Here is an 18,742-nt window from a genome sequence, read left to right on the forward strand (position 1 = left end):
TGTCCTGTAGACCTTCATGATTAGTTTAAGCTGATATAAGTGATGTGGCAGAAACACTCAGCTAGGTTGGGGGGATGTGTATCCTGACACAAAGCTCTCACTGGTGGAAGAAGGAAGGAGAAGGGAACATTGTGTCTGGATGATTTGAGAGGCTGTTGAGATGTATTTCACAACTTTATACTGAGAATTTTTGATTGGTCTTCTCCTCCAGGTAAATCCAGAGCAGCCTTGAGAACTGTCTTGCAAGCAGAATTATGGCTTTAAGTATTGCAGTTAGTAAAAGATCTATGATGTGCTCATTTTAAACCACATCCATGGAGGTGTCCGTGCCCTTCTGTGTTAACACAAAAAATTACAAGGGCTCTGTAAATTCAGACTCTGACTGTCCCTTAATCCAATGAATGGATGTTGCTGCTCCCCATTTCATCACCACCTCTGGGATCAGTGTCCCCAGACCAGATGTGGTGCTCCAGAAGTGGCCTCCCATATGTGGCATAGGAGGGACATATCACTTCCCTCATCCTGTGGGCTTCTATCTTGGACTGGATCCTAGTATACAGGTAGGCTTCTTCACTGCAGGGGCACACTGCTGACAAAGAGCTCATACAGTCTTTTTTCCAAATTATATCAACTTGCTTTAGGTTTTTGTTCAATAAACAGCTCCACGGCTTCTACTGCCATAGAGAAAAGAGCAATAACACCAGAGGTGAGTCTGGCACAAACCTCACTGCTGAGGAGATCAAATGGTGCAGCGGAATCTTTCAATTTTCTTATTACTTGTTAGTACAAAGAGCTGAGATCCACCTGTCTCCCTTTCCATTCCCATCTCTCTCCTCAGGGTCCATGTGAGGGCAAGCAGAGAGGCAGGTCAGGAGGCGACAAGACAGATGAAAAACAGACTCTGCTCTCCAGCTGCATTGCTTTGATACTCAACAAAACCAGCTAATACTTTGCCTTTCTGAAGGTGCCTGTGCTCTGTGCAAGCCCAGGAGGGCTCGGCAGAGGTGGTGCTGCCTCACCTGGGTAGCACCATGTTGGCCATTGTCAATGCCGAGAGCTGCCTCATGGGATAGCCAGATCTGGTACCCACTCTCAGGTTTTGTGTGAAAACACTCCACTAAAAACTCGTTTAGTCCTCCACAAGACAGAACACTTTTTGTCTTCTAAGTGTGGCATTTTCCCTCAGCGGAAGGGTCTGCAGCTTGAGGGGAGGCTGCAGCAAGACACCAAAGCCAGCCCGTGGTTCACTGAAGCAAAACAAATATGGCACGTGGGGCCACAGGGTCCCTTGCAGGAGCACCCAGGAGGCAGCTGTCTTCTGTAAGCTGAATTAAAAGGGCCTGTAGTAAGCAGGTATAAAGTCATATAATGTAATTTCTACCCACTGTAATGCTATTACTGTTCCAGAGGCACGGTCAAAGACCTGTGGTGTAAATGGGAATAGGGCCATCAGTCTTCAGACTAAATGTCTGTGCATCTGTCACTATAGACGGGTAAAAAGGAATTTATTACCTTCCCTCCCCACCCCGTATTTGCATTTTTCTCACTTATTAAGCTCGTAGCCTAACATGCAAGTCAAATTAGGGTGATATTTTTATCTCCCAGTCCCTCTGGCAGAGAAGCCATAGGCATAGCAAAGCACAGAAAGCGTGCTGTGTTTTTTTCCTTTTGCAAGTGAGGCAGTTACAGGTTTTGTTGGGGTTTTTTAATTGTTGTTTTAGGGTTCATTTAACTTTTGGTTCAGGTGGTAAGATTGTCCCAACACCACACTATTCCCTTTGAACCGGTAAACAGGAATCACTGAGCTGCTGGCCCATGTCCCTCTCCTCTCCATGGCCAGCTCCAGCTCCTGCTCCAGGCTGTCCCTCATGGGGCCTGTGATGCAGAAGAAGGTTTGAGGTCTTCTTCCAATGAAATGTGCTTTCTTCTGTCATTTACATATATTTCCCCTTTTGGCTAAGGTAGCAGCACAGTCGAGGACATGGAATCAGATTCTGAAGTTTAATTAGTGTGGTTAGAAAATTGGATAGAAAGGCAATTAAGGATGCTGTTGCTGAGGGAAAAAACTCTTGCTGACAGCAGAGAATTGGACTCATAATGTACTATTCACATAACACTAATCTCCGTATCTCTGAACTGACAAGGATGTTTTTTCAGTAATTTGAACACCAGCTGGTGTCAGGATTATGAATAATATGAACACTTGTAATACAATTCTCTACAGGGAGGGAATCCAATTTGTCCTTCATATTTTTACTTGACATACTGTCTCCAGCTGTTCAATGAGTTACCCAAATTTCAACTGAAAATTTAACACTGCCATTGAACTTTTCAGTGTGCATTCAGTTCATTGCTCATCTCACTGTTCTACAGACTTTTTGTGCTACCATGAGCAAACTTAGACCATGCTTAGGTGTCACAGTTGGGTGTGACTGGCTTTTCTAAAAGGTGTGAAACAATGTAACTGTCAAAGTTGCCTGAAATCCATGTGTCTAAGTTCTATTCCAGTTCAGAAATACTTTACCTACGTCCCCCCTTACATGACATCAGACTATACCCTGCTCAAATAGAAAACACTTAAAAATCAAAGAGGAAGTTGACAGGACCTTTCTGAAGTAGCTTAGTGGTAGAAGACTTGCAAAGGAAACAGGAGATTAAAGATCAAGGTTCCTTCAGCTTGGCATGACAGTAGCTAAGACCGTGTTTCCTCATCAGACTGAGGACAGGGAAGCACCAATACACAGCCAGAAATGCAAGAACCCTGTGAGCGATTTACTCTTTTTGCCTGGTAAGGTGAATAAGGAAAGAACAAGGTTTCTGATCTCTGGGACAACCTTGTGTGTGTTTTCCACTTAAAAGCCAATGAATAAATGAGCTCTGGGAGCAAGAAACACAACTCAAGACAGCCTTCCCACAAAGTGGCAAAACCAGACTTTCTCTGGATTATTCTCTCTCTGGTACCATGAGTTTTCCTTTCTTTTTGCACTGACTTAGCCTTGCAGAGAGTTGCCTTACCTCAGGCTACTTTGTTGCTGTAAAGCTGGAGCAGCGGGGTAAAGTCTTTGCAGGCTGTTGAGGGTCAACAACGTGCTCTCTCATTTTCAGGATGTGTCATAACCACAAAACCACTTAACTAAAGAAATTGTTCTCCTCTTTGCCAGCCTCTCCAGTATATGCAAAAGATGTCCTAAATTCTAAGTCCCAAACTCTTGTTTTTTGGTCCCATTTAGCCCTTTCTGTTGGTATTTCCCTGCTTTCTCAATTACTGAATACCACTGCTTCAAAGATCTTAAAACTGCTGTTTGTGCCACATATGCTGGTGATGCACACGAAATACCTTATTTCACCCATGTCCAGACTTCTCAACTGTTTGAGAGACCCACTGTGAATACTACAGTTTGTTTAGAGAAATCTGTCTCATGCTGCCAGACAGGCATGGCTAGAAAAACTGTTTTTTATTTTTAACTGGTTTTTAGGCATAGTTTATTTGATAACCATTTTGTCAGTCTCACTGATGACTAAATTCAGTGAATAGTACTTGCCAAAGTGAAAAAAAAAACAAAAAAGGAAGGAATGGAAGGAATGCTCAGGATGGCAAAACAATTAATTTACAATTTCCATAACAGAATATTCCAAATGTTTAGGCTGTAACTAAAGAAATCTAGGTAAGAAAGAGGCAATTGCCTCAATGGTACTGCTGTCTTTTACACAGTATAGACCTTATGTTTGTCCAGTCTTCAGAAGAAACAGAAATTCTAGCTCCTTCACTGCCTGACTGAATGCCTGGTTTGAGCTGAGATTTCTGCCTCCTGAGAGAACAGCCCAAAGCTCTCTTTTAATGAGAGGTTTGACTCAACCCTTTAATAGAGTCCTATAAGTTCTTGTCAAATAGCCGTCTGTACTTGCAGCCCTGGAGATGCATATGTGAACTGAGAACTGTAGGAGACATGCAGAGTCGTGTGTACAGTGCCATTTCAGAAATGCCTCAGCTACCTCTGAGCAAGCTCAGATGCCGACTTGGAGCTTGGATGACCCTGCATGATGAAAATACCCCTGGATTCAACCGGGTGCAGTGATGTAGATCTCTTGTGGTCCTCAGTCTGTCTTTCTGTTAGGGCAACACAATCCTGTTGTGTCATAGCCTGATACTCTAGCAATCATATTTCATGACCCAACAGTTTCAAACATATCTTTACCCAAGGTTTTAAAAAAATTGAGACAAAAACATGAATTTATTTTGCAAATAAATCTGAAAACACATTATGCATAGAAGGCATTGCATACTCATGATCTCACCTAGCTTAAAGCTAAAACCCATGTTTTCCATTTAATCCCTTCCTTTTAATCCTACTGGCAATGAAAACCTGCAGAAATAGATTGAGGTGATTATTCATTGAATTCATATTGTTCAGATTATTAAGTTTGTTCACTGTATTTCTGCTTCAGGAAACCTGTGTGTGAATGGACTTTACAGCATTGTCTGCAGTGAAGTAGCCTGTTTGCAATGTTGGTCTTGAATTACAGGTGGTTGTTGTTGCAGTGTTCCTATATAATGTGCTGAATTTACTGCAGGTGTGATTTAGTTAAGACTTAGGCCTGAAATAGTAGGTGTTCTTTTCAAATAACTAGATTTCACAGTCATCCATGACAGCTCCTTAGTTGTTGTGGGACAAGGGCATGTTGGTGACAGAACGGATAAAGTTATATAAAGAAATATTTAATGATGCACATGAAATCAGTAACAATTCTTGGTGTAATTACTTTTAACATTCAGGTAATGAGCTTCTTTACGGACCCAAAGACAGAACAAGGAGGGTGCTCTTAAGAGGGTAGAATGCTGCAGGCCTCTTGCCTGATGTATGCTGCAGGGCACCTCCATATCTAAAAGCTAAGAACAAAACAAGAGAATAACAACATCCAAACCAATTAATCAAACAAACAAACAAACATCCCGCTGGGGGTAGGATATTCCTTTGGTTCTTCCTCCTCCATGAGGAAAGGTGACTAACTTATTTTCGCCCTTCTGTCTTCCAGTTCATCTTGTTTGTATCCTTCTGAAATTGCCTAAACAGTATTATAACAATCAGAATTAACACACTGCCTAACATATCTGCCTGTGTGGGAAGAAAAAAAGGGGGAAAGCCTCTTTTTATTTGTTTGGAACTATGTAGTAAATTTTGCTCAAAACTAACCCTAGGCTCTAATAATACTCATTGGTCTGGTGGAACTGGTGCAACTTTTGGCTTAAAGAACCAGTTACCAACATGAAATAGTAAGCATTCATAAAGTAGTTAAATCTAGTTTTATGGTAAATTCTGCCACTAGCCATAGAAGAGCAGTGGCAGGTAGGTAAAAAAATGCAAAATGTTCCCAGCATGGCTACACTGTCTGCTGCTTGTACGATTAGTAGTAGGCATACCAATTTCTAACTCTTTAAGTTTCTTTTTTAGTTCTCGGTAAATGGAAGAGAATAGTTGGTATGAACACTGCAGAGTAGTTATTGAATTACCTCTTATCATACTGTTAATGATCCCTTTCAAGTACTGGGGCTGTTTTTCACAGTACACTGTGAAATACAAACAAAGTCTTCCCTTCTCCAGTGTATGCTGTTCAGGCTTATTAGTATTCACTTTGCAACATGGCTTTGTGTCACCATAGTGGCAGCTGTTTGGTTCGGTGCTTTCTGGTCTTTCTCAGTGACAAGCATATCCACTGTCATTTCTGCAGCAGACAGAGAACTAATTAGACAGCAGTGATATTCTCCCTCATTGTCATAAAGGGGAAATACTGAGGATTTTCTGTAGAATTCTGTTAAAAAGACAGAACTTTAAGCCTGTGGACATCTGGCTGTTGCCTCTTGCTTTGAGATGTGCTGTCTGCAATTACAGATCACCCTAACATTTCCATACTCCATTTTCCATACATAGTTTTGAAGACGCATATTCCTTCCATCACAATGCCTGCAGACAATGGAGAAATTGTTACCACGCATCTAAAATCCATTTTCCAAGATTTTCTGCACCCTTTTTCTGTTTGGTTAGTTTTGGGAAAATGGCCAAAACTAAAAACACTTACTCAGTCTTTTTCTGGATTTCACAAAATAAATGGAAAAAAATTCAAAAGCACAAATCCATGTGTGCTTGCTTATAAGAAGGAGTTTATAACTTTCTTTACTGAGTAGTTTTCATGAGGATTATCACAGCTATTTTAAACTGCATGATGTACTTTTCTTGCATACAAGAAAGAGCAAAAGTTGCATATTTTCATACAAAAATAGCGCATTTGGTATAATTGTTAAAAATGGCTCACAGATTTTTCTGGAAATGAGAATTTATTTCCTGACTTTACCTGTGGAGCAAACAGAGAGTAAGAGACTGTCAGTCTGATATTTTTATGAGAGTTGATTCTGAGCTAAGAAGGAAGAATCTGCTAAGGCATGTATTGAAATATGTCTGAGTTTTATTGCCTTTTAAATTATAAGAATTCAGTGGATCTGAGAGCAGCCCACAGAAAACCATGTCTAGACCATTCAGTTTCTCTCCCAACCTCCAGCTCATGTTTTCACATTGGGTTTCAGCTTCAGTTTTTATTATTTCCTATTAGCCAGCAGACTGTTGCATGGCCCAGAAACCCACAAGCTCTTTACAAGGGCAGTAGGAGAAAATGTTCTCCTCCTGCAACGTGTAAACTGATAATCATGAAAGAGTGGGACTTAGAATTTGTAAAATGGCTATTCAGATAGAACATTTCACAGAATCACAGAATCCCAGGTTGGAAGGGACCTCAGGGATCATCTAGTCCAACCTTTCTAGGAAGAGCACAGTCTAGACAAGATGGCCCAGCACCCTGTCCAGACAACTCTTGAAGGTGTCCAACGTGGCCGAGGCAACCACTTCCCTGGGGAGATTGTTCCAATGGTTGCCTGTCCTCACTGTGAAAAATTTTCCTCTGGTGTCCAATTGGAATCTCCTCAAGAGCAACTTGTGTCCATTCCCCCCGTCCTCTCCATGGGACTCCTTGTAGAAAGGGACTCTCCATCTTAGAATCATAGAATCATAGAATCGTTAAGGTTGGAAAAGACCCTCAAGATCATTGAGTCCAACCACTAACCTATCACTGCCAAGTCCACCACTAAACCATATCCTCAAGCACCACATCTACCCTTCTTTTAAATACCTCCAGGGATGGTGACTCCACCACTTCCCTGGGCAGCCGGTTCCAATGCCTGACAACCCTTTCAGTGAAGAAGTTTTTCCTAATGTCCAACCTAAACTTCCCCTGGCACAGCTTGAGGCAATTTCCTCTCGTCCTATCGCTTGTTACTAGGAAGAAGAGACCAACACCCACCTCGCTACAACCTCCTTTCAGGTAGTTGTAGAGAGCGATAAGGTCTCCCCTCAGCCGCCTCTTCTCCAGGCTAAACAACACCAATTCCCTCAGCCACTCCTCATAAGACTTGTTCTCTAGACCCTTCACCAACTTTGTTGCCCTTCTCTGGACACGCTCTAGCACCTCAATATCCTTCTTGTAGTGAGGGGCCCAAAACTGAACACAGGACTCGAGGTGCGGCCTCACCAGTGCTGAGTACAGGGGCACCATCACCTCCCTGCTCCTGCTGGCCACACTATTCCTGATACAAGCCAGAGTGCTGTTGGCCTTCTTGGCTGCCTGGGCACACTGCTGGCTCGTGTTCAGCCGGCTGTCAACCAACACCCCCAGGGCCTTTTCCTCCAGGCAGCTCTCCAGCCACTCCTGCCCAAGCCTGTAGCATTGCATGGGGTTGTTGTGACCCAAGTGCAGGACCCAGCACTTGGCCTTGTTGAATCTCATACCGTTGGACCGGCCCAATGATCCAGCCTGTCCAGGTCCCTCTGTAGGGCCTTCCTGCCCTCCAGCAGATCGACACTTCCACCCAGCTTGGTGTCATCTGCAAACTTACTGAGGGTGCACTCAATCCCCTCATCCAGATCATCAATGAAGATATTGAACTTCTTTGTAACTACCCCTTAAGTACTGGTACACGGTGATGAGATCCCCTCTAAGCCTCTTTTTCTCAAGGCTGAACAAACCCAGCTCTCCCAGCCTATCCTCACATGGCAGCTTCCCAGTCCTTTGATCATCTTGGTGGCCCTTCTCTGGACCCCTTCCAGCCTGTCCACATCTTTTTTGTAGCGCAGGGACCAGAACTGTACACAGTACTCCAGGTGTGGCCTGACAAGCGCTGAGTAGAGTGGGATAATGACTTCTTTCTCTCTGCTGGTGATGCCCTTTTTGATGCAACCCAGCACCCTGTTGGCCTTCTAGGCTGCAGCAGCACACTGTTCGCTCATGTTGAGCTTTCTGTCCACCAGGACCCCCAGGTCGCTTTCCACAGAGCTGCTCTCCAGCCAGGGGGATCCCAGCTTGTGCTGCAATATATTCTAAATATATTCTTCAGTTATCAAACATAAGTAAGATATTTTTTAGGTGATAGATTTTCTAGCTTCTTTTCACTCCCCCAATTTCATGATGTGAACAGGAAAAAGAATATTTGATTCTTCATAATAAAATGAAAGAAGCAGCAGTGAAAGTTTACACAACCTGATTTTGCAGACAAGAGGAAGAAGACACCATGAGGATAACAAGCAGATGAACAGTCCTGAAACACAGGGAAAATGGCTTTTTATGTAAAGCAATACCAGAAATTACATGGGTAAATAAAGAAAAATTACTTTAAAACTTTGTTTTACTGTGATGCTTTTATCACTGTGAAGAGCGATCCACTCTCATCCTATCCAAACACTCCCACTTACTTTTATCCACCTGTATTTCTCATCTTCTAATTAAGTGGTGAGTGCACTGGAGTAAGATCTATCTTCCTGCTTTGTGTTTGAACAATACCTTGCACAAATTGCTCCCATGTCTCTGGCTGAGATCAGTAGGTGCTACAGAAATAAAAATGAAATCTGGATCTAGAGACTTTGATAAAGACTTACCATGATTTACCTAGATAAAGAGGTGGTAGGTGAGCTTGGCTTCAAAAACATGTAAAAAGAAAGGAGACACCCACATAAAAAAGGGCAAGGAGGAGAAATTACTAGTGTCAATAAATGCAAAGATAATGAGTGCTTCAGAATGTCTGAAAAACAAATTGTTGGGGGCCATGTCCAGTCACTGTAGATGATGTATCTGTCTGCTGGACATGATGGACTGACCTACTATGGCCATTCTGATGACCTTATATGAATGACTACGGGATACTGATGAAACAGACAGAGATGTGGTGAGCAGCCAGAGAAGGAAAAGAAGACTGGGAAGCCTGGAAGGCCCAGGGAAGGTGCAATTTTGAGGAATACAGGTATTGGTAGAAAGTGATAGCCCAAGCTAAAATGCAAATGTAGAACTGAAGAACAACCAGGATATCTGATGAAGGAGAGAGAGGGATTGGTGACTGGCAGATCAATCCCTGCTGGATTTCACCCACCTTGGTACTGAAAATCAGAATGGAGAACCAAACATCCTCCCTGGGATTGGGAGACCAGGATTAGGTCTGGTGGGAGAAAGGAGGTCAGAGGAGTTGTGAGGCCAGGTGCAATGCAGGGACATTGAGTGCTGGAAGGGTACATATGCTGAGGATATGGAGAACATCAGGAGATGTGCCTCTGTCCATTCTGGTCAGACCCTTTGCAAGCAGGATTGAAAGGAAGGAAGAGGAGAATGATGGTTACTAGGAAAGTCATCCATGCACAGATCAATGAAAATGCATTTGGCCCTTGAATCAAATTAGTCACTAGTGACTTCAGTAGATTTTTTTCCCTCACTGGTATTGATTGGTGTCTATTTCTTTGACAGAAAATTATACTGCTAATTCACTTTTATTTAATTATTAAACCAAGTTCTTCTAGCCTCCCCTGGTTAGAAAGATTCTTCATTATGCTGCATGCTGTTTGAGTTACACCGGTAACCAACTGAACCACAGGCCTGTAGCATGTTGCTAAATGACGGAAAATCACTGCAGCAACCCCAAAGTAAGCAAAGGGTGATTCTTACTCTATACAGAGAGGAACTGACAAGCACAGGACTAGATAAATTGCAGTCCTCAGTTTCTGAAAATGAAATCAGCCAGGACATCCATACAATCAAATGAACTTAGAGGTTCAAATCAGTCTGATTAGAATACTTCAGCTGAATAAGAAACAGATGAAATGTTTTACATATGTATCATTTATAATTTGCAATAATAATTTACAATTTGTAAAGGAAAAGCAAAACACTAATTTTGCAAAGACATTGCTACATTTCAGGCATATGAATGGGCCCAACGTTATTCAACATCTTTATAAGTGATCTGGATAACGGCATCAAGTGTAGCCTGATGAATTTTGCTGATGACACCAAGCTGAGTGGGGAAGTAGGCACTCCAGAAGGGAGAGCTGCTCTGCAGGGAGATCTGGACAGGCTGGAGGAGTGGGCCAACAAGAACCTTATGAAGTTCATCAAGGAGAAGTGTAAGGTCTTTCAACCTGGGATAACATAATCCGGGAGTGCAGTACAGACTGGGATCTCCCTGGCTGGAGAGCAGCTCTGTGGAAAGGGACCTGGGGGTCCTGGTGGACAGAAAGCTCAACATGAACAAACAGTGTGCTGCTGCAGCCTAGAAGGCCAACAGGATGCTGGGTTGCATCAAAAAGGGCATCACCAGCAGAGAGAAAGAAGTCGTTATCCCACTCTACTCAGCGCTTGTCAGGCCACACCTGGAGTACTGTGTACAGTTCTGGTCCCTGCTCCACAAAAAGGATGTGGACAGGCTGGAAGGGGTCCAGAGAAGGGCCACCAAGATGATCAAAGGACTGGGAAGCTGCCATATGAGGATAGGCTGGGAGAGCTGGGTTTGTTCAGCCTTGAGAAAAAGAGGCTTAGAGGGGATCTCATCACCGTGTACCAGTACTTAAGGGGTAGTTACAAAGAAGATGGAGACTCCCTTTTTACACGGAGTCCCATGGAGAGGACAAGGGGGAATGGACACAAGTTGCTCTTGAGGAGATTCCAATTGGACACCAGAGGAAAATTTTTCACAGTGAGGAAAGGCAACCATTGGAATAATCTCCCCAGGGAAGTGGTTGCCTCGGCCACGTTGGACACCTTCAAGAGTTGTCTGGACAGGGTGCTGGGCCATCTTGTCTAGACTGTGCTCTTCCTAGAAAGGTTGGACTAGATGATCCCTGAGGTCCCTTCCAACCTGGGATTCTGTGATTCTGGGATTCTGTGAATACTACTGAGTTTGATGACACTTGCCACATATGTGGTACTTGAAATACCTGAATCTGTAGTTAGATTCTAGAGCATAATAAAGGAGTAATGGCACTGACCCTATTACATTTATGGCAGAAATGCACTCTGATGTCCTAGACTTTAAAATAAACAGTCTGTACAGGAAACTCTTATTATTCTGCAAACAATGGGGTAATTTCCTGGAGGGAACAGCACTGTGTCCTCTGTGTGATTGACAGCAAGGAGAAAGACACAATATCACCAGTGCCCAGACAAAAGCGGAGTATTAGCTGGGAGGGACTCCAGCACTTTTTTATCCAAGACTTTTGGGCTGTCTCAAAGGTTTTTAAAAAAGATAATTGAATATTATAAATGAAATTCATTAGGAGCACTGATGTTGTAATGTGTTAATGTAACACAGGATCTCCAAAATGCTCTCTGGTGACACATATCTCTCTCTCTCTGTATAGGGACTTTGGGTCTCTAACTTTAGATACTCTCAAAAACACCCTACTTAAATACCCTTGAACAGTTGTGTGATGAAAACCTATCTTTAGAAATCTTGGTGATAAATACAGGGACGGGCTATTTAGCAATTCCTTGCTCTAGAGCAGCAAGTTAGAAGATCGCAGAATCGCAGAATCACAGAATGGCAGGGGTTGGAAGGGACCTCTGGAGATCATCTCATACAACCCCCCTGCTTAAGCAGGCACACCTAGAGCAGGGGGCACAGGAATGTGTCAGGTGGGTTTTGAATGTCTCTCAGGAAGGGACTCCACAGCCTCCCTGGGCAGCCTGTGCCACTGCTCTGGCACCCTCAATGGAAAGAAGGTTTTTCTCATATTTAGCTGGAACTTCCTGTGTTCCAACTTGTGCCCACTGCCCCTTGTCCTGTCATTGGGCACCACTGAAAAGAGCCTGGCCCCATCATCCTGACACCCACCCTTTAGATATTTATAGGTATTTATGAAATCCCCCCTCAGTCTTCTCTTCTCCAGGCTGAACAAAGCCAAGTCTCTCAGCCTTTCCTCATAAGGGAGATGCTCCAGCCCACTGATCATCTTGGAAGCTCCCCACTGGACTTGCTTGAGCAGTTCCACATCCTTCTTAAACTGGGTGGCCCAGAACTGGACACAGCACTCCAGATGTGGTCTCACTAGGGCAGAGTAGAGGGGAAGGATAACCTCAATCCTCTCTTAACTTGAGCTGGCAGGAATATGATTTTAGTGGATTCAGGCTACATCTATGCTCCATTTAGGAACTGGGTCCAGCTCACTATCAATATGATTGGGACTAAGTTGCAGGTTTTGGGTGGGTGAGGTGCACTGGCACCTCAGAGGAGATAAGCCCGCATTACTCCTTGTTATGGTTTGCTGTCACCCAGGATGGGCTGTATGAGCTGTGTCTTCTGGATCTGGGTCCACAAACATGTAACTCACAGTGCACTCTCTTGGCAATAAGCAACCACATGGCTGTCAAGGTGCAAACAGTGCTGCAGTACATCTCTTTGGGATGTGCTGCAGCTGGAGCACAGTGCAAGTATGGCCCACAACTTACTGAGGCCAGGATGTGTGCTTCACACAGTCCCTGTGATCACAGTGTGTCGAACAATGATCCAGGAAGAAATAAAAAGAAATCAAAGATTTAGCTCACTGCATTTGTATTTTGGAAAAACAGTATTTGTTTATCTTACAGGACATTATCATTTAAGGCTTACCTTCTGTGATGTTACTCTAGAACTAGTTTATGACATTTTATCCCCGAGCATAAATCTGGCGTGCTGGTGTTCTTTTTGTAGGACAGGAGTAGGTCCTTCTGCTGTAGTTTAATGCTCTTTGAATTAATAAAGTGCTTTTATTTTGGAATAAGAGTGTCACTACTTGCAGTTGTTCAAGAATAGCAAATTTTTTCTGAATTCATTCTCTAATTGGAGACAACATTCAAATGTAGACCATCTGTTTAGATATTTCACAGAGGTGTCAGGAAGAAGCTACCCATTCTGAGGAGTGGTGCCCTAGCTGTCATGCTAGCTTCTACTTGTGCTCAGATAAATATGAAGCCTGGCAATCTCTGGGTATGTCACAAGCACCTCTCTGGAGCTACCTGACTTTTCTGGCATTGCAGGGAATGGTGTGACAACACTGATATTCCAGTATCTAAACATCTCTATTCCACTTTGATGTGCACAAAAAGAAGTCAAACTTGCAACATATAAATGTACAGAAATATCCGAGCAGCATTTTCACCAGGAATAGAGATTTGGACTTCAGGAATTTCACTGCATATTGCGCTGTAACTATTGAAATTCTGTGGATGCAGCTCAAACACTCTAAGAACTTCCTCTCCCCCAGTATATGTAATTCTGTGTGCTCAAATATGGGGTAAATTTATAAACATGGGATGTGATTAGGATTAGGAGAGGGTTCCTGGTGTATGGCTGCACCTCTGAGTGTAGAATCTCATGTGGGCCACAGGCTCCAGGTGAAGTACAGTTCTGCATTTAGTTCTACCTCTGACTTCAGAATTATCTGCTCAGCAAACCACAGGTCAATTCAATGAAATTAATTTGGTGCACAGAATAACAGACCAGGAAGGGAACTGCAGTGCTGTACTGCTCAGAGACCAGAGACGCATGGAATATTCCCATGGGGGAAGTAAGGCAGGAGCTGACTGGGAGTCCCTTGCTCAGTGTGTGAGACTTGAGGGGGTGACTCGGGTGGCAGTAGGGACCTCCACAGGCAATGGCACTGTGGAAATATTAGTATCAGGTTTTTTGGATGTTAGTCAGAATTTTTCATTGATGATAATTTTGGGTACCTACCATCAATCTTGTTGATTACCATTGCAGCAATTTCCATTGCCTTCTTTTAAGCTGCATCCCTCAAACTAGTTCACCCTCAGACACATTCAGGCACACCAAGACACTCCTAAAAATCTTTACACCAATATTTCCTTTAACTTACTTGATTTTCAGTTTATATCTAAATTATTAGCTACTTGCAATTGGAACAAGTAATTGGACAACTGCTAGGGGAAAAATGTCTCACTCTGGAAGGTCCTGCACCCCAAGTGCAAGGTCCTGCACCTGGATCAGGGCAACCCCCAGTAACAATACAGGCTGGGGGATGAAGGGATTGAGAGCAGCCCTGCAGAGAAGGACTTGGGGTACTGATGGATGAAAAGCTGGACATGAGCCAACAATGTGCGCTTGCAGCCCAGAAAGCCAGCCATGCCCTGGGCTGCATCAAAAGCAGCGTGGCCAGCAGGTCGAGCGAGGTGATTCTGCCCCTCTGCTCTGCTCTGGTGAGACCCCACCTGCAGTGCTGCGTCCAGCTCTGGGGCCCTCAGCACAGGAAGGACAGGGGCCTGTTGGAGCGGGTCCAGAGGAGGCCACAAAAATGATCCAAGGGCTGGAGCCCCTCTGCTGTGAGGACAGGCTGAGAGAGTTGGGGCTGTTCAGCCTGGAGAAGAGAAGGCTGTGGGGAGACCTTATTTGGCCTTTCAGTACTTAAAGGGGGACTGTAGGAAAGATGGGGGCAACCTCTTCAGCAAGGCCTGTTGTGACAGGACAAGGGGCAACAGTTTTAAACTAAATAAGGGTGGATTTAGACGAGATATAAGGAAAAAATTCTTTACAATGAGGGTGGTGAAACACTGGAACAGGTTGCCCAGAGAGGTGGTCGATGCCCCATCCCTGGTAACATTCAAGGTCAGGCAGGACGGGGCTCTGAGCAACCTGATCTAGTTGAAGATGTCACTGCTCAATGCTGGGGTGTTGGACTAGGTGACCTTTAAAGGTCCCTTCCAACCCAAACCATTCTATGATTCTATGATATCATTTTGTTGTGGCATCTTTCATATGTTCTCCAGAGACTGGAATTATGAAAGCAGTTCCACATGATGTCAGGGGAGACATGTTCCATAGATGTGAACATGTAAGGGCTACTCTCCAAGAACAAAACAAAGGCTTTTTCTCTACTTTGAATCAAATCCAGCTTGTCTTTTAAGAAATGCTTTTATATGTTTCCCCAAGTCCTTCTCTGCAGGGCTGCTCTTAATCCCTCATCCCCCAGCCTGTGCTGATACCATGGGTTGCCCCGACCCAGGTGCAGGACCTTGCACTTGGCCTTATTGATCTTCATGAGGCTCTCACAGGCCCACCCCTCCAGCTTGTCCAGGTCTCTCTGGATGACGTCCCATCCTTCTGGTGTGTCAACTGCACCACTCAGCTTGGTGTCATCTGCAAACTTGCTGAGGGTGCACTCGATCCCACTGTCTATGTCATTGATGAAGATATTAAATAGCACCGGTCCCACTATGGACCCTGGGTCATCCATGAGATCTGTATCTCTTTAAATCAGAGAGAAGGATGCTGTGGGGGACTATGTTAAAGGCCTTACAGAAGGCCACACAGATAACATCTGTAGCTCTTCCCCTGTCCACTGATGTAGCCACTCCATCATAGAAGGCCACTAGATTGGTCAGGCAGGACTTGCCCTTGGTGAAGCTATGCTGGCTGTCTCGGATCACCTCCCTGTGCTCTGTGTGCCTTAGCATAGCTTCTAGGAGGATCTGTTCCATGATCTTCCCAGGCACAGAGGGAAGGCTGAGAGGTCAGTAGTTCCCAGGGTCCTCCTTTCCACCCTTTGTAAAACTGAGTGCAGTGTTTCCTTTTTCCCATCCCCAGGGACTTCACCTGACTGCCATGACTTTTCGAATACCATGGAGAGTGGCTTGGCAACTACAGCAGCCAATTCCCTCAGGACTTTGGGATGCATCTCATCAGGTCCCATAGACTTGTGTATATCCAGGTTCCTCAGGCAGTCACATACCTGATCTTCTTTTACAGTGGGAGGGGCTTTATCCCTCTGGTCTCCATCCTGTGGTCCATCACCTTGGGAGGGGTGAGGAGGTTACCAATGAAGGCTGTGGCAAAAATATTGTGGAGTACCTCAGCCTTCTCCTCATCTGTTGATACTATGTCACCATTCTTGCTCACAAGGGTGGGTACACTTTGACTTTCATTTTCTGGTTGACATACCTGTAGAAGCCCTTCTTGTTATTCTTTGCATCCCTTCTCAAATTCAGCTCCAGCCACGCCTTGGCCCTCCTGACCCCTTCTCTATTCAACCAGGCAGTGTCCCTATACTCTTCCCAGGATACCTGTCCCTTCTTCCACTGCTGGTCTCTTCCCTTCCTTGCCTGATTTCTCACACCTGGGAACTGAGATCTCTTGCACTGTATGCAATATGTCCTTAAAGATCCCTTAAATATACCTTGATCAACTGAACACTATTAAGAAATACAGCTCTTAGTCCCTCAGTCCCTCTCTACTTGCCTCAGCTCCTTGATTGTGATTCCTGAGAACAGGAGAGTTTATTTTATTGTTATAATTTTGTCGACAGTAGTATTAAATAATTTAATGAATATAGTGTTTCTGGGTTGTCACAAAGATGATTTCACAACACAACATTTTTCAGAACTCAGTGAAGTTTACTTCTGGACAATATCAGCCTTTCACCTCATCTTCCACCAGTTTGCCAAACCATGGAGGAATTTGCAGCCTCCAAGACTAGTATTGTTCAACTTTTTTTGATGGAGCAGGTGGCTTGATTAATTTCAGCTTTCAGGAAAAGACTGAATGCCTTTTTTCTCTCCCATGAGGCAGTTGATCCTGCATGCTGTCATGTGCACGGTGAGCGTTCCCATAGCTGCTAGGCTCCTCGTGCAAGGACAGCCAGAAATACTGCAAGTGTGCATTGAATGGGCTAACAGGTGCTTCAGGAACCTCCAAATGTTGATCAAAGACAAACGCAAAGTCCTGCATCCAGAAAGGAACACAGTGTGCACCAGTGCAGGTCAGGGAATGACTGGTTTGGGAGCAGCTCTGCAAAAGGGAGCTCCTGGTAGACTGGTGAACCTGGATTCAGCAGTGTGCCCACACAGTAGTAAAGGCTAACCACATACTGGGCTACACTGAGGATAAATGCTCATTTGCCTCTGCCCAGGACTTGTGGATCTGAATCTGCAGCAGGGTGTCTGGCAGATGTTCTTGCTGAGCCACTCTCCATCATCTTTGAAAGGTCATGGAGGGCAGGAGAGGTGCCCGAGGGCTGGAGAAAAGCAAATGTCACTCCAATCTTCAAAAAGGGCGAGAAGGAGGAGCTGGGAAACTACAGGCCAGTCAGCCTCACCTCCAACCCCAGAAAGGTGATGGAGCAGTTCATCCTGGAGGTCATCTCCAGGCATGTAGAGGACAAGAAGGTTATCAGAAATAGTCCACATGGATTCACCATGGGGAGGTCATGCTTGACCAACCTGACAGCCTTCTGTGATGGCGTGACTGGCTGGGTCGACGAAGGGAGAGCAGCTGATGTTGTTTATTTTGACATTCAAAACCCACCTGGACACTGTCCTGTGCCCCCTGCTCTGGGTGTCCCTGCTCATCCAGGGGGGTTGGACAAGATGATCTCCAGAGTTCCCTTCCAACCCCTGCCATTCTGTGATTCTGTGTCCAGTTTTAAGGCTGCAGTATGTGAGATATAAACCAGAGAGAACCCAGGAAAGGGCCACTAAGACAGTCAAGAGGCTGGAGGACCTGGCAATGCCCAGATCGCTACCTGCAAGCAGTGGCACAGCATGCAGAGAGGACTTTCTGCCTGACCCTGGACAAGCTGTGAGCTCCCTGCTGGGAAGGGTAGACATGACGAATTTAATGCTGGAGGGGGAGCAAGCTAGCGTGGGAGATAATCTCACTGGTTCTTAAATGTATCCCTCTATCCAGATCCACTGTGTTTTGTTGCTTGCTCTGTCTCAGTCATTGAACATCTCTGCTTACACGCCTACCTACATTCTTGATCTGTAGTTTCATCCTCCCAAGGGAACTGAGAGCAGCCTGTGTACAAACATTCTCTGGCCTGAGATTTAAGAACATGCTCTAGTTATAATATCACCTTCTGTAACGGGCTGAAGAATATAAATTATTTACTTTTGTATGTAAGGAAATTAATCCAGAACCACCAGTGCTAAAATGGCACAAAAACTGAATCACAGATGAAAGCATAAATCACCTTGCAATGATGCCAGCAATTATTTCCATACATCCTCCCGACAGCGACTCCAGCTGTTCTCTCTAGGTGCAATACTCATCCTACCCTACAAAGCTACGATCTTGATAGCCAGCAGATTAAAAGAAGCAGCAGCATATCCACTGTCTATAAGCCATTGAAAAACACATCGATTTTGTCTTAGGCTTTTCCATAACTCCATCTGTTTGCTGCCATTTCTGAGAAGGAAGTAAAAGCGGCTACTTGAGGCAATTCTGGCAAGTGCGTAGGGATGCAGGCTGGACAGCGCGAGGGGATGCTGCGGACCAGCAGTGCCATCCAGTGGGACACGCAGCGAGCCACAGCTCCCCTCCGCAGCTGCAGGGAAGCGGAAGGTACCCTCTGCTGCTCCCGCCTGGATCCTCCATGACCTCCAGGGCCGCTCT

This window comes from Phalacrocorax aristotelis, chromosome Z (assembly GCF_949628215.1).
Source record: "Phalacrocorax aristotelis chromosome Z, bGulAri2.1, whole genome shotgun sequence".
Classification (NCBI taxonomy): domain Eukaryota; kingdom Metazoa; phylum Chordata; class Aves; order Suliformes; family Phalacrocoracidae; genus Phalacrocorax; species Phalacrocorax aristotelis.